Below are 16195 nucleotides of genomic sequence, written 5' to 3'. Positions count from 1 at the left end.
GACCCAAATGTAAAAACGGACACCAGAATGAGATTCGGGGTTGAATTTCATGGTGAAAAATGGTGCTTTTTCTAGTTTTTAAAAATCAAGCTATTTTGGTGTCCTGGGAAGGAAATTCCTGATGCCGGGGTCAGGGATTTTTGTGCCCAGGAGGCAAAATTTTTTTTGACCCAAATGTAAAAACGGACACCAGAACGAGATTGGGGGTTGAATTTCATGGTGAAAAATGGTGCTTTTTCTAGTTTTTAAAAGTCAAGCTATTTTGGTGTCCTGGGAAGGAAATTCCTGATGCCGGGGTCAGGGATTTTTGTGCCCAGGAGGCAAATTTTTTTTTGACCCAAATGTAAAAACGGACACCAGAATGAGATTCGGGGTTGAATTTCATGGTGAAAAATGGTGCTTTTTCTAGTTTTTAAAAATCAAGCTATTTTGGTGTCCTGGGAAGGAAATTCCTGATGCCGGGGTCAGGGATTTTTGTGCCCAGGTGGCAATTTTTTTTTTGACCCAAATGTAAAAACGGACACCAGAACGAGATTCGGGGTTGAATTTCATGGTGAAAAATGGTGCTTTTTCTAGTTTTTAAAAATCAAGCTATTTTGGTGTCCTGGGAAGGAAATTCCTGCTGCCGGGGTCAGGGATTTTTGTGCCTAGGAGGCAATTATTTTTTTTGACCCAAATGTAAAAACGGACACCAGAACGAGATTCGGGGTTGAATTTCATGGTGAAAAATGGTGCTTTTTCTAGTTTTTAAAAATCAAGCTATTTTGGTGTCCTGGGAAGGAAATTCCTGATGCCGGGGTCAGGGATTTTTGTGCCTAGGAGGCAATTATTTTTTTTTGACCCAAATGTAAAAACGGACACCAGAACGAGATTCGGGGTTGAATTTCATGGTGAAAAATGGTGCTTTTTCTAGTTTTTAAAAATCAAGCTATTTTGGTGTCCTGGGAAGGAAATTCCTGATGCCGGGGTCAGGGATTTTTGTGCCCAGGAGGCAAATTTTTTTTTGACCCAAATGTAAAAACGGACACCAGAATGAGATTCGGGGTTGAATTTCATGGTGAAAAATGGTGCTTTTTCTAGTTTTTAAAAATCAAGCTATTTTGGTGTCCTGGGAAGGAAATTCCTGATGCCGGGGTCAGGGATTTTTGTGCCCAGGAGGCAAAATTTTTTTTGACCCAAATGTAAAAACGGACACCAGAACGAGATTCGGGGTTGAATTTCATGGTGAAAAATGGTGCTTTTTCTAGTTTTTAAAAATCAAGCTATTTTGGTGTCAGGGATTTTTGTGCCCAGGATGCAAAAATTTTTTTCACCCAAATGTAAAAACGGACACCAGAACGATATTCGGGGTTGAATTTCATGGTGAAAAATGGTGCTTTTTCTAGTTTTTAAAAATCAAGCTATTTTGGTGTCCTGGGAAGGAAATTCCTGATGCCGGGGTCAGGGATTTTTGTGACCAGGAGGCAAATTTTTTTTTGACCCAAGTGTAAAAACGGACACCAGAACGAGATTCGGGGTTGAATTTCATGGTGAAAAATGGTGCTTTTTCTAGTTTTTCAAAATCAAGCTATTTTGGTGTCCTGGGAAGGAAATTCCTGCTGCCAGGGTCAGGGATTTTTGTGCCCTGGAGGCAATTATTTTTTTTTGACCCAAATGTAAAAACGGACACCAGAACGAGATTCGGGTTTAAATTTCATGGTGAAAAATGGTGCTTTTTCTAGTTTTTCAAAATCAAGCTATTTTGGTGTCCTGGGATGGAAATTCCTGGTGCCCGGGTCAAGGATTTTTGTGCCTAGGAGGCAATTTTTTTTGACCCAAATGTAAAAATGGACACCAGAACGAGATTCGGGGTTGAATTTCATGGTGAAAAATGGTGCTTTTTCTTGTTTTTAAAAATCAAGCTATTTTGGTGTCCTGGGAAGGAAATTCCTCATGCCGGGGTCAGGGATTTTTGTGCCCAGGAGGCAAATTTTTTTTTGACCCAAGTGTAAAAACGGACACCAGAACGAGATTCGGGGTTGAATTTCATGGTGAAAAATGGTGCTTTTTCTAGTTTTTCAAAATCAAGCTATTTTGGTGTCCTGGGAAGGAAATTCCTGCTGCCGGGGTCAGGGATTTTTGTGCCTAGGAGGCAATTATTTCTTTTTGACCCAAATGTAAAAACGGACACCAGAATGAGATTCGGGGTTGAATTTCATGGTGAAAAATGGTGCTTTTTCTAGTTTTTAAAAATCAAGCTATTTTGGTGTCCTGGGAAGGAAATTCCTGATGCCGGGGTCAGGGATTTTTGTGCCCAGGAGGCAAAATTTTTTTTGACCCAAATGTAAAAACGGACACCAGAACGAGATTCGGGGTTGAATTTCATGGTGAAAAATGGTGCTTTTTCTAGTTTTTAAAAATCAAGCTATTTTGGTGTCCTGGGAAGGAAATTCCTGATGCCGGGGTCAGGGATTTTTGTGCCCAGGAGGCAAAAATTTTTTTTGACCGAAATGTAAAAACAGACACCAGAACGAGATTCGGGGTTGAATTTCATGGTGAAAAATGGTGCTTTTTCTAGTTTTTAAAAATCAAGCTATTTTGGTGTCCTGGGAAGGAAATTCCTGATGCCGGGGTCAGGGATTTTTGTGCCCAGGTGGCAATTTTTTTTTTGACCCAAATGTAAAAACGGACACCAGAACGAGATTCGGGGTTGAATTTCATGGTGAAAAATGGTGCTTTTTCTAGTTTTTAAAAATCAAGCTATTTTGGTGTCCTGGGAAGGAAATTCCTGCTGCCGGGGTCAGGGATTTTTGTGCCCAGGAGGCAAATTTTTTTTTGACCCAAATGTAAAAACGGACACCAGAACGAGATTCGGGGTTGAATTTCATGGTGAAAAATGGTGCTTTTTCTAGTTTTTAAAAATCAAGCTATTTTGGTGTCAGGGATTTTTGTGCCCAGGATGCAAAAATTTTTTTCACCCAAATGTAAAAACGGACACCAGAACGATATTCGGGGTTGAATTTCATGGTGAAAAATGGTGCTTTTTCTAGTTTTTAAAAATCAAGCTATTTTGGTGTCCTGGGAAGGAAATTCCTGATGCCGGGGTCAGGGATTTTTGTGACCAGGAGGCAAATTTTTTTTTGACCCAAGTGTAAAAACGGACACCAGAACGAGATTCGGGGTTGAATTTCATGGTGAAAAATGGTGCTTTTTCTAGTTTTTCAAAATCAAGCTATTTTGGTGTCCTGGGAAGGAAATTCCTGCTGCCAGGGTCAGGGATTTTTGTGCCCTGGAGGCAATTATTTTTTTTTGACCCAAATGTAAAAACGGACACCAGAACGAGATTCGGGTTTAAATTTCATGGTGAAAAATGGTGCTTTTTCTAGTTTTTCAAAATCAAGCTATTTTGGTGTCCTGGGATGGAAATTCCTGGTGCCCGGGTCAAGGATTTTTGTGCCTAGGAGGCAATTTTTTTTGACCCAAATGTAAAAATGGACACCAGAACGAGATTCGGGGTTGAATTTCATGGTGAAAAATGGTGCTTTTTCTTGTTTTTAAAAATCAAGCTATTTTGGTGTCCTGGGAAGGAAATTCCTCATGCCGGGGTCAGGGATTTTTGTGCCCAGGAGGCAAATTTTTTTTTGACCCAAGTGTAAAAACGGACACCAGAACGAGATTCGGGGTTGAATTTCATGGTGAAAAATGGTGCTTTTTCTAGTTTTTCAAAATCAAGCTATTTTGGTGTCCTGGGAAGGAAATTCCTGCTGCCGGGGTCAGGGATTTTTGTGCCTAGGAGGCAATTATTTCTTTTTGACCCAAATGTAAAAACGGACACCAGAATGAGATTCGGGGTTGAATTTCATGGTGAAAAATGGTGCTTTTTCTAGTTTTTAAAAATCAAGCTATTTTGGTGTCCTGGGAAGGAAATTCCTGATGCCGGGGTCAGGGATTTTTGTGCCCAGGAGGCAAAATTTTTTTTGACCCAAATGTAAAAACGGACACCAGAACGAGATTCGGGGTTGAATTTCATGGTGAAAAATGGTGCTTTTTCTAGTTTTTAAAAATCAAGCTATTTTGGTGTCCTGGGAAGGAAATTCCTGATGCCGGGGTCAGGGATTTTTGTGCCCAGGAGGCAAATTTTTTTTTGACCCAAATGTAAAAACGGACACCAGAATGAGATTCGGGGTTGAATTTCATGGTGAAAAATGGTGCTTTTTCTAGTTTTTAAAAATCAAGCTATTTTGGTGTCCTGGGAAGGAAATTCCTGCTGCCGGGGTCAGGGATTTTTGTGCCTAGGAGGCAATTTTTTTTGACCCAAATGTAAAAATGGACACCAGAACGAGATTCGGGGTTGAATTTCATGGTGAAAAATGGTGCTTTTTCTAGTTTTTAAAAATCAAGCTATTTTGGTGTCCTGGGAAGGAAATTCCTGATGCCGGGGTCAGGGATTTTTGTGCCCAGGAGGCAAATTTTTTTTTGACCCAAATGTAAATACGGACACCAGAACGAGATTCGGGGTTGAATTTCATGGTGAAAAATGGTGCTTTTTCTAGTTTTTAAAAATCAAGCTATTTTGGTGTCCTGGGAAGGAAATTCCTGATGCCGGGCGGGGTCAGGGATTTTTGTGCCCAGGAGGCAAATTTTTTTTTGACCCAAATGTAAAAATGGACAGCAGAATGAGATTCGGGGTTGAATTTCATGGTGAAAAATGGTGCTTTTTCTAGTTTTTAAAAATCAAGCTATTTTGGTGTCCTGGGAAGGAAATTCCTGTTGCCGGGGTCAGGGATTTTTGTGCCCAGGAGGCAAATTTTTTTTTGACCCAAATGTAAAAATGGACAGCAGAATGAGATTCGGGGTTGAATTTCATGGTGAAAAATGGTGCTTTTTCTAGTTTTTAAAAATCAAGCTATTTTGGTGTCCTGGGAAGGAAATTCCTGTTGCCGGGGTCAGGGATTTTTGTGCCCTGGAGGCAAATTTTTTTTTTGACCCAAATTTTAAAACAGACACCAGAATGAGATTCGGGGTTGAATTTCATGGTGAAAACTGGTGCTTTTTCTAGTTTTTAAAAATCAAGCTATTTTGGTGTCCTGGGAAGGAAATTCCTGATGCCGGGGGGGTCAGGGATTTTTGTGCCCAGGAGGCAAAAAAATTTTTTGACCCAAATGTAAAAACGGACACCAGAATGAGATTCGGGGTTGAATTTCATTGTGAAAACTGGTGCTTTTTCTAGTTTTTAAAAATCAAGCTATTTTGGTGACCTGGGAAGGAAATTCCTGATGCCGGGGTCAGGGATTTTTGTGCCAAGGAGGCAAATTTTTTTTTCACCCAAATTTTAAAACGAACACCAGAATGAGATTCGGGGTTGAATTTCATGGTGAAAACTGGTGCTTTTTCTAGTTTTTAAAAATCAAGCTATTTTGGTGTCCTGGGAAGGAAATTCCTGATGCCGGGGGGGTCAGGGATTTTTGTGCCCAGGAGGCAAAAAAATTTTTTGACCCAAATGTAAAAACGGACACCAGAATGAGATTCGGGGTTGAATTTCATTGTGAAAACTGGTGCTTTTTCTAGTTTTTAAAAATCAAGCTATTTTGGTGACCTGGGAAGGAAATTCCTGATGCCGGGGTCAGGGATTTTTGTGCCCAGGAGGCAAAAAATTTTTTTGACCGAAATGTAAAAACGGACACCAGAACGAGATTCGGGGTTGAATTTCATGGTGAAAAATGGTGCTTTTTCTAGTTTTTAAAAATCAAGCTATTTTGGTGTCCTGGGAAGGAAATTCCTGATGCCGGGGTCAGGGATTTTTGTGCCAAGGAGGCAAAATTTTTTTTCACCCAAATTTTAAAACGAACACCAGAATGAGATTCGGGGTTGAATTTCATGGTGAAAACTGGTGCTTTTTCTAGTTTTTAAAAATCAAGCTATTTTGGTGTCCTGGGAAGGAAATTCCTGCTGCCGGGGTCAGGGATTTTTGTGCCCAGGAGGCAATTATTTTTTTTTTTGACCCAAATGTAAAAACGGACACCAGAATGAGATTCGGGGTTGAATTTCATGGTGAAAACTGGTGCTTTTTCTAGTTTTTAAAAATCAAGCTATTTTGGTGTCCTGGGAAGGAAATTCCTGATGCCGGGGTCAGGGATTTTTGTGCCCAGGAGGCAAAAAATTTTTTTGACCAAAATGTAAAAACAGACACCAGAACGAGATTCGGGGTTGAATTTCATGGTGAAAAATGGTGCTTTTTCTAGTTTTTAAAAATCAAGCTATTTTGGTGTCCTGGGAAGGAAATTCCTGATGCCGGGGTCAGGGATTTTTGTGCCAAGGAGGCAAATTTTTTTTTCACCCAAATTTTAAAACCAACACCATAATGAGATTTGGGGTTGAATTTCATGGGGAAAAATGGTGCTTTTTCTAGTTTTTAAAAATCAAGCTATTTTGGTGTCCTGGGAAGGAAATTCCTGATGCCGGGGGGTCAGGGATTTTTGTGCCCAGGAGGCAAATTTTTTTTTTGACCCAAATTTAAAAACGGACACCAGAATGAGATTCGGGGTCTAATTTCATGGTGAAAAATGGTGCTTTTTCTAGTTTTTAAAAATCAAGCTATTTTGGTGTCCTGGAAAGGAAATTCCTGATGCCGGGGTCAGGGATTTTTGTGCCCAGGAGGCAAAAAATTTTTTTGACCGAAATGTAAAAACAGACACCAGAACGAGATTCGGGGTTGAATTTCATGGTGAAAAATGGTGCTTTTTCTAGTTTTTAAAAATCAAGCTATTTTGGTGTCCTGGGAAGGAAATTCCTGGTGCCGGGGTCAGGGATTTTTGTGCCCAGGAGGCAAAAAAAATTATTCACCCAAATGTAACAACGGACACCAGAACGAGATTCGGGGTTAAATTTCATGGTGAAAAATGGTGCTTTTTCTAGTTTTTAAAAATCAAGGTATTTTGGTGTCCTGGGAAGGAAATTCCTGCTGCCGGGGTCAGGGATTTTTGTGCCCAGGAGGCAAATTTTTTTTTTGACCCAAATTTTAAAACGGACACCAGAATGAGATTCGGGGTTGAATTTCATGGTGAAAACTGGTGCTTTTTCTAGTTTTTAAAAATCAAGCTATTTTGGTGTCCTGGGAAGGAAATTCCTGATGCCGGGGGGGTCAGGGATTTTTGTGCCCAGGAGGCAAAAAATTTTTTTGACCCAAATGTAAAAATGGACACCAGAATGATATTCGGGGTTGAATTTTATGGTGAAAACTGGTGCTTTTTCTAGTTTTTAAAAATCAAGCTATTTTGGTGTCCTGGGAAGGAAATTCCTGATGCCGGGCGGGGTCAGGGATTTTTGTGCCCAGGAGGCAAAAAAATTTTTTGACCGAAATGTAAATACAGACACCAGAACGAGATTCGGGGTTGAATTTCATGGTGAAAAATGGTGCTTTTTCTAGTTTTTAAAAATCAAGCTATTTTGGTGTCCTGGGAAGGAAATTCCTGCTGCCGGGGTCAGGGATTTTTGTGCCCAGGAGGCAAATTTTTTTTGACCCAAATTTAAAAACGGACACCAGAATGAGATTCGGGGTTGAATTTCATGGTGAAAAATGGTGCTTTTTCTAGTTTTTAAAAATCAAGCTATTTTGGTGTCCTGGGAAGGAAATTCCTGATGCCGGGCGGGGTCAGGGATTTTTGTGCCCAGGAGGCAATTTTTTTTTTGACCCAAATGTAAAAATGGACACCAAAATGAGATTCGGGGTTGAATTTCATGGTGAAATATGGTGCTTATTCTAGTTTTTAAAAATCAAGCTATTTTGGTGTCCTGGGAGGGAAATTCCAGATGCCGGGGTCAGGGATTTTTGTGCCCAGGAGGCAATTTTTTTTTTGACCCAAATTTTAAAACGGACACCAGAATGAGATTCGGGGTTTAATTTCATGGTGAAAAATGGTGCTTTTTCTAGTTTTTAAAAATCAAGCTATTTTGGTGTCCTGGGAAGGAAATTCCTGATGCCGGGGGGGTCAGGGATTTTTGTGCCCAGGAGGCAAAAAATTTTTTTGACCCAAATGTAAAAACGGACACCAGAACGAGATTCGGGGTTCAATGTCATGGTGAAAACTGGTGCTTTTTCTAGTTTTTAAAAATCAAGCTATTTTGGTGTCCTGGGAAGGAAATTCCTGCTGCCGGGGTCAGGGATTTTTGTGCCCAGGAGGCAATTATTTTTTTTGACACAAATGTATAAACGGACACCAGAACGAGATTCGGGTTTGAATTTCATGGTGAAAAATGGTGCTTTTTCTAGTTTTTAAAAATCAAGCTATTTTGGTGTCCTGGGAAGGAAATTCCTGATGCCGGGGTCAGGGATTTTTGTGCCCAGGAGGCAAAAATTTTTTTTGACCGAAATGTAAAAACAGACACCAGAACGAGATTCGGGGTTGAATTTCATGGTGAAAAATGGTGCTTTTTCTAGTTTTTAAAAATCAAGCTATTTTGGTGTCCTGGGAAGGAAATTCCTGATGCCGGGGTCAGGGATTTTTGTGCCCAGGAGGCAAAAAAAAATTATTCACCCAAATGTAAAAACGGACACCAGAACGAGATTCGGGGTTAAATTTCATGGTGAAAAATGGTGCTTTTTCTAGTTTTTAAAAATCAAAGTATTTTGATGTCCTGGGAAGGAAATTCCTGCTGCTGGGGTCAGCGATTTTTGTGCCCAGGAGGCAAATTTTTTTTTGACCCAAATGTAAAAACGGACACCAGAACGAGATTCGGGGTTGAATTTCATGGTGAAAAATGGTGCTTATTCTAGTTTTTAAAAATCAAGCTATTTTGGTGTCCTGGGAGGGAAATTCCAGATGCCGGGGTCAGGGATTTTTGTGCCCAGGAGGCAAATTTTTTTTTGACCCAAATGTAAAAACGGACACCAGATTGAGATTCGGGGTTGAATTTCATGGTGAAAAATGGTGCTTTTTCTAGTTTTTAAAAATCAAGCTATTTTGGTGTCCTGGGAAGGAAATTCCTGTTGCCGGGGTCAGGGATTTTTGTGCCCAGGAGGCAAATTTTTTTTTTGACCCAAATTTTAAAACGGACACCAGAATGAGATTCGGGGTTGAATTTCATGGTGAAAAATGGTGCTTTTTCTAGTTTTTAAAAATCAAGCTATTTTGGTGTCCTGGGAAGGAAATTCCTGATGCCGGGGGGGTGAGGGATTTTTATGCCCAGGAGGCAAAAAAATTTTTTGACCCAAATGTAAAAACGGACACCAGAATGAGATTCGGGGTTGAATTTCATGGTGAAAACTGGTGCTTTTTCTAGTTTTTAAAAATCAAGCTATTTTGGTGTCCTGGGAAGGAAATTCCTGCTGCCGGGGTCAGGGATTTTTGTGCCCAGGAGGCATTTTTTTTTGACACAAATGTATAAACGGACACCAGAACGAGATTCGGGGTTGAATTTCATGGTGAAAAATGGTGCTTTTTCTAGTTTTTAAAAATCAAGCTATTTTGGTGTCCTGGAAAGGAAATTCCTGATGCCGGGGTCAGGGATTTTTGTGCCCAGGAGGCAAAAAATTTTTTTGACCGAAATGTAAAAACAGACACCAGAACGAGATTCGGGGTTGAATTTCATGGTGAAAAATGGTGCTTTTTCTAGTTTTTAAAAATCAAGCTATTTTGGTGTCCTGGGAAGGAAATTCCTGCTGCCGGGGTAAGAGATTTTTTTGCCCAGGAGGGAAATTTTTTTTTGACCCAAATGTAAAAACGGACACCAGAACGTGATTCGGGGTTGAATTTCATGGTGAAAAATGGTGCTTTTTCTAGTTTTTAAAAATCAAGCTATTTTGGTGTCCTGGGAAGGAAATTCCTGCTGCCGGGGTCAGGGATTTTTGTGCCCAGGAGGCAATTATTATTTTTTTTTACCCAAATGTAAAAACGGACACCAGATTGAGATTCGGAGTTGAATTTCATGGTGAAAAATGGTGCTTTTTCTAGTTTTTAAAAATCAAGCTATTTTGGTGTCCTGGAAAAAAAATTCCTGATGCCGGGGTCAGGGATTTTTGTGCCCAGGAGGCAAAAAATTTTTTTGACCGAAATGTAAAAACAGACACCAGAACGAGATTCGGGGTTGAATTTCATGGTGAAAAATGGTGCTTTTTCTAGTTTTTAAAAATCAAGCTATTTTGGTGTCCTGGGAAGGAAATTCCTGGTGCCGGGGTCAGGGATTTTTGTGCCCAGGAGGCAAAAAAAATTATTCACCCAAATGTAACAACGGACACCAGAACGAGATTCGGGGTTAAATTTCATGGTGAAAAATGGTGCTTTTTCTAGTTTTTAAAAATCAAGGTATTTTGGTGTCCTGGGAAGGAAATTCCTGCTGCCGGGGTCAGGGATTTTTGTGCCCAGGAGGCAAATTTTTTTTTTGACCCAAATTTTAAAACGGACACCAGAATGAGATTCGGGGTTGAATTTCATGGTGAAAACTGGTGCTTTTTCTAGTTTTTAAAAATCAAGCTATTTTGGTGTCCTGGGAAGGAAATTCCTGATGCCGGGGGGGTCAGGGATTTTTGTGCCCAGGAGGCAAAAAATTTTTTTGACCCAAATGTAAAAATGGACACCAGAATGATATTCGGGGTTGAATTTTATGGTGAAAACTGGTGCTTTTTCTAGTTTTTAAAAATCAAGCTATTTTGGTGTCCTGGGAAGGAAATTCCTGATGCCGGGCGGGGTCAGGGATTTTTGTGCCCAGGAGGCAAAAAAATTTTTTGACCGAAATGTAAATACAGACACCAGAACGAGATTCGGGGTTGAATTTCATGGTGAAAAATGGTGCTTTTTCTAGTTTTTAAAAATCAAGCTATTTTGGTGTCCTGGGAAGGAAATTCCTGCTGCCGGGGTCAGGGATTTTTGTGCCCAGGAGGCAAATTTTTTTTGACCCAAATTTAAAAACGGACACCAGAATGAGATTCGGGGTTGAATTTCATGGTGAAAAATGGTGCTTTTTCTAGTTTTTAAAAATCAAGCTATTTTGGTGTCCTGGGAAGGAAATTCCTGATGCCGGGCGGGGTCAGGGATTTTTGTGCCCAGGAGGCAATTTTTTTTTTGACCCAAATGTAAAAATGGACACCAAAATGAGATTCGGGGTTGAATTTCATGGTGAAATATGGTGCTTATTCTAGTTTTTAAAAATCAAGCTATTTTGGTGTCCTGGGAGGGAAATTCCAGATGCCGGGGTCAGGGATTTTTGTGCCCAGGAGGCAATTTTTTTTTTGACCCAAATTTTAAAACGGACACCAGAATGAGATTCGGGGTTTAATTTCATGGTGAAAAATGGTGCTTTTTCTAGTTTTTAAAAATCAAGCTATTTTGGTGTCCTGGGAAGGAAATTCCTGATGCCGGGGGGGTCAGGGATTTTTGTGCCCAGGAGGCAAAAAATTTTTTTGACCCAAATGTAAAAACGGACACCAGAACGAGATTCGGGGTTCAATGTCATGGTGAAAACTGGTGCTTTTTCTAGTTTTTAAAAATCAAGCTATTTTGGTGTCCTGGGAAGGAAATTCCTGCTGCCGGGGTCAGGGATTTTTGTGCCCAGGAGGCAATTATTTTTTTTGACACAAATGTATAAACGGACACCAGAACGAGATTCGGGTTTGAATTTCATGGTGAAAAATGGTGCTTTTTCTAGTTTTTAAAAATCAAGCTATTTTGGTGTCCTGGGAAGGAAATTCCTGATGCCGGGGTCAGGGATTTTTGTGCCCAGGAGGCAAAAATTTTTTTTGACCGAAATGTAAAAACAGACACCAGAACGAGATTCGGGGTTGAATTTCATGGTGAAAAATGGTGCTTTTTCTAGTTTTTAAAAATCAAGCTATTTTGGTGTCCTGGGAAGGAAATTCCTGATGCCGGGGTCAGGGATTTTTGTGCCCAGGAGGCAAAAAAAAATTATTCACCCAAATGTAAAAACGGACACCAGAACGAGATTCGGGGTTAAATTTCATGGTGAAAAATGGTGCTTTTTCTAGTTTTTAAAAATCAAAGTATTTTGATGTCCTGGGAAGGAAATTCCTGCTGCTGGGGTCAGCGATTTTTGTGCCCAGGAGGCAAATTTTTTTTTGACCCAAATGTAAAAACGGACACCAGAACGAGATTCGGGGTTGAATTTCATGGTGAAAAATGGTGCTTATTCTAGTTTTTAAAAATCAAGCTATTTTGGTGTCCTGGGAGGGAAATTCCAGATGCCGGGGTCAGGGATTTTTGTGCCCAGGAGGCAAATTTTTTTTTGACCCAAATGTAAAAACGGACACCAGATTGAGATTCGGGGTTGAATTTCATGGTGAAAAATGGTGCTTTTTCTAGTTTTTAAAAATCAAGCTATTTTGGTGTCCTGGGAAGGAAATTCCTGTTGCCGGGGTCAGGGATTTTTGTGCCCAGGAGGCAAATTTTTTTTTTGACCCAAATTTTAAAACGGACACCAGAATGAGATTCGGGGTTGAATTTCATGGTGAAAAATGGTGCTTTTTCTAGTTTTTAAAAATCAAGCTATTTTGGTGTCCTGGGAAGGAAATTCCTGATGCCGGGGGGGTGAGGGATTTTTATGCCCAGGAGGCAAAAAAATTTTTTGACCCAAATGTAAAAACGGACACCAGAATGAGATTCGGGGTTGAATTTCATGGTGAAAACTGGTGCTTTTTCTAGTTTTTAAAAATCAAGCTATTTTGGTGTCCTGGGAAGGAAATTCCTGCTGCCGGGGTCAGGGATTTTTGTGCCCAGGAGGCATTTTTTTTTTGACACAAATGTATAAACGGACACCAGAACGAGATTCGGGGTTGAATTTCATGGTGAAAAATGGTGCTTTTTCTAGTTTTTAAAAATCAAGCTATTTTGGTGTCCTGGAAAGGAAATTCCTGATGCCGGGGTCAGGGATTTTTGTGCCCAGGAGGCAAAAAATTTTTTTGACCGAAATGTAAAAACAGACACCAGAACGAGATTCGGGGTTGAATTTCATGGTGAAAAATGGTGCTTTTTCTAGTTTTTAAAAATCAAGCTATTTTGGTGTCCTGGGAAGGAAATTCCTGCTGCCGGGGTAAGAGATTTTTTTGCCCAGGAGGGAAATTTTTTTTTGACCCAAATGTAAAAACGGACACCAGAACGTGATTCGGGGTTGAATTTCATGGTGAAAAATGGTGCTTTTTCTAGTTTTTAAAAATCAAGCTATTTTGGTGTCCTGGGAAGGAAATTCCTGCTGCCGGGGTCAGGGATTTTTGTGCCCAGGAGGCAATTATTATTTTTTTTTACCCAAATGTAAAAACGGACACCAGATTGAGATTCGGAGTTGAATTTCATGGTGAAAAATGGTGCTTTTTCTAGTTTTTAAAAATCAAGCTATTTTGGTGTCCTGGAAAAAAAATTCCTGATGCCGGGGTCAGGGATTTTTGTGCCCAGGAGGCAAAAAAAATTTATTCACCCAAATGTAAAAACGGACACCAGAACGAGATTCGGGGTTAAATTTCATGGTGAAAAATGGTGCTTTTTCTAGTTTTTAAAAATCAAGGTATTTTGGTGTCCTGGGAAGGAAATTCCTGCTGCCGGGGTCAGGGATTTTTGTGCCAAGGAGGCAAATTTTTTTTTGACCCAAATGTAAAAACGGACACCAGAACGAGATTCGGGGTTGAATTTCATGGTGAAAAATGGTGCTTATTCTAGTTTTTAAAAATCAAGCTATTTTGGTGTCCTGGGAGGGAAATTCCTGATGCCGGGGTCAGGGATTTTTGTGCCCAGGAGGCAAATTTTTTTTGACCCAAATGTAAAAACGGACACCAGATTGAGATTCGGGGTTGAATTTCATGGTGAAAAATGGTGCTTTTTCTAGTTTTTAAAAATCAAGCTATTTTGGTGTCCTGGGAAGGAAATTCCTGTTGCCGGGGTCAGGGATTTTTGTGCCCAGGAGGAAAATTTTTTTTTTACCCAAATGTAAAAACGGACACCAGAACGAGATTCGGGGTTGAATTTCATTGTGAAAACTGGTGCTTTTTCTAGTTTTTAAAAATCAAGCTATTTTGGTGTCCTGGAAAGGAAATTCCTGCTGCCGGGGTCAGGGATTTTTGTGCCCAGGAGGCAATTATTTTTTTTTGACCCAAATGTAAAAACGGACACCAGATTGAGATTCGGAGTTGAATTTCATGGTGAAAAATGGTGCTTTTTCTAGTTTTTAAAAATCAAGCTATTTTGGTGTCCTGGGAAGGAAATTCCTGATGCCGGGGTCAGGGATTTTTGTGCCCAGGAGGCAAATTTTTTGTTGACCCAAATGTAAAAACGGACACCAGAACGAGATTCGGGGTTGAATGTCATGGTGAAAACTGGTGCTTTTTCTAGTTTTTAAAAATCAAGCTATTTTGGTGTCCTGGGTAGGAAATTCCTGATGCCGGGGTCAGGGATTTTTGTGCCAAGGAGGGAAAATTTTTTTTGACCCAAATGTAAAAACGGACACCAGAATGAGATTCGGGGTTGAATTTCATGTTGAAAAATGTTGCTTTTTCTAGTTTTTAAAAATCAAGCTATTTTGGTGTCCTGGGAAGGAAATTCCTGATGCCGGCGTCAGGGATTTTTGTGCCCAGGGGGGAATTTTTTTTTGACCCAAATGTAAAAACGGACACCAGAACGAGATTTGGGGTTGAATTTCATGGTGAAAAATGGTGCTTTTTCTAGTTTTTAAAAATCAAGCTATTTTGGTGTCCTGGGAAGGAAATTCCTGCTGCCGGGGTAAGAGATTTTTGTGCCCAGGAGGCAATTATATTTTTTTGACCCAAATGTATAAACGGACACCAGAACGAGATTCGGGGTTGAATTTCATGGTGAAAACTGGTGCTTTTTCTAGTTTTTAAAAATCAAGCTATTTTGGTGTCCTGGGAAGGAAATTCCTGCTGCCGGGGTCAGGGATTTTTGTGCCCAGGAGGCATTTTTTTCTGACCCAAATGTAAAAACGGACACCAGATTGAGATTTGGAGTTGAATTTCATGGTGAAAAGTGGTGCTTTTTCTAGTTTTTAAAAATCAAGCTATTTTGGTGTCCTGGGAAGGAAATTCCTGGTGCCGGGGTCAGGGATTTTTGTGCCCAGGAGGCAAAAAAAATTATTCACCCAAATGTAACAACGGACACCAGAACGAGATTCGGGGTTAAATTTCATGGTGAAAAATGGTGCTTTTTCTAGTTTTTAAAAATCAAGCTATTTTGGTGTCCTGGGAAGGAAATTCCTGATGCCGGGGGGGTCAGGGATTTTTGTGCCCAGGAGGCAAAAAATTTTTTTGACCCAAATGTAAAAATGGACACCAGAATGAGATTCGGGGTTGAATTTTATGGTGAAAACTGGTGCTTTTTCTAGTTTTTAAAAATCAAGCTATTTTGGTGTCCTGGGAAGGAAATTCCTGATGCCGGGCGGGGTCAGGGATTTTTGTGCCCAGGAGGCAAAAAAATTTTTTGACCGAAATGTAAATACAGACACCAGAACGAGATTCGGGGTTGAATTTCATGGTGAAAAATGGTGCTTTTTCTAGTTTTTAAAAATCAAGCTATTTTGGTGTCCTGGGAAGGAAATTCCTGCTGCCGGGGTCAGGGATTTTTGTGCCCAGGAGGCAAATTTTTTTTGACCCAAATTTAAAAACGGACACCAGAATGAGATTCGGGGTTGAATTTCATGGTGAAAAATGGTGCTTTTTCTAGTTTTTAAAAATCAAGCTATTTTGGTGTCCTGGGAAGGAAATTCCTGATGCCGGGCGGGGTCAGGGATTTTTGTGCCCAGGAGGCAAATTTTTTTTTGACCCAAATGTAAAAATGGACACCAAAATGAGATTCGGGGTTGAATTTCATGGTGAAAAATGGTGCTTATTCTAGTTTTTAAAAATCAAGCTATTTTGGTGTCCTGGGAGGGAAATTCCAGATGCCGGGGTCAGGGATTTTTGTGCCAAGGAGGCAAATTTTTTTTTCACCCAAATGTAAAAACGGACACCAGATTGAGATTCGGGGTTGAATTTCATGGTGAAAAATGGTGCTTTTTCTAGTTTTTAAAAATCAAGCTATTTTGGTGTCCTGGGAAGGAAATTCCTGTTGCCGGGGTCAGGGATTTTTGTGCCCAGGAGGCAATTTTTTTTTTGACCCAAATTTTAAAACGGACACCAGAATGAGATTCGGGGTTTAATTTCATGGTGAAAAATGGTGCTTTTTCTAGTTTTTAAAAATCAAGCTATTTTGGTGTCCTGGGAAGGAAA

Source organism: Vipera berus (genome assembly GCF_964194415.1).
Source record: "Vipera berus genome assembly, chromosome: 5".
In the NCBI taxonomy this organism is placed as follows: domain Eukaryota; kingdom Metazoa; phylum Chordata; class Lepidosauria; order Squamata; family Viperidae; genus Vipera; species Vipera berus.
Note: the sequence above shows the minus strand (reverse complement) of the source record.